The sequence below is a fragment of the Octopus bimaculoides genome, chromosome 15, assembly GCF_001194135.2.
Source record: "Octopus bimaculoides isolate UCB-OBI-ISO-001 chromosome 15, ASM119413v2, whole genome shotgun sequence".
NCBI lineage: Eukaryota > Metazoa > Mollusca > Cephalopoda > Octopoda > Octopodidae > Octopus > Octopus bimaculoides.
Genome location: NC_068995.1, coordinates 8,976,899 through 8,977,822, shown reverse-complemented (window position 1 = coordinate 8,977,822; position 924 = coordinate 8,976,899).

Below are 924 nucleotides of genomic sequence, written 5' to 3'. Positions count from 1 at the left end.
ATATATGTATACATATATATACATGCATATATACACCTACATATATATATGGACTTATCTGTATATATATATAGTATATATCTAAATATATATGTATATATGTTTATATAAATATATATATATATATATATATATGCGTATGTATATATGTATATATATATATATACATATATAAATAACTATATCTATGCATATGTATGATATGTATGTATGTATTTTCGCGAGTGCGTATTTATGACGTATGTATGTTTTTATCTATCTAAGTATTATATATATATATATATATATATATATATACGCGGAATCTTCCTTACTGTAGAAGCCTCTTAACAATATGACCCTTTCCAAAATTACAATACTAATGAAAATCAACATAAAACAACGAAATCACAAGTTACGAACGGTTCAATATCCAGGGGCACATATTCAGCAAGTAATTTCATAGACCTGCTCAAAAGTATTTAACTGTTGTTATATTTTGCTGCTAAGCATTAAAAATGAGTGTGGGTACAACTACAAAACTAGAAAATACCGCTTGGAGTGACGACGGTGACGTCATTGTTACGGAGAACCTTTTCGTAAGAAATAGCAAACGTTCACCAAGCATCCCAGAGTTACAGGGACGTTATCACACCAGCATCGGTTGTCAAGCAGTGTTGGACATGCCCTGGACCAATCTTTGGTCAAAACGTATCTAAGTTTATCTAAGTTCAGAAGATGGTTTGCAAAATTCAGATGTGGATGGAGATTTCAGCCTTGAAGATGAAGATTGAAGAGGACGTCCAGTTGTGTATGTGTGTGTGTATGTACGTATTTTTGTGTCTGTGTTTGTCCTCCCACCAACGCTTGAAAACCGATGCTGGTGTGTTTAAGTTCACGTAAAGTAGCGGTTCGGCAAATGAAATCCGATAGAATAAGTGCGAG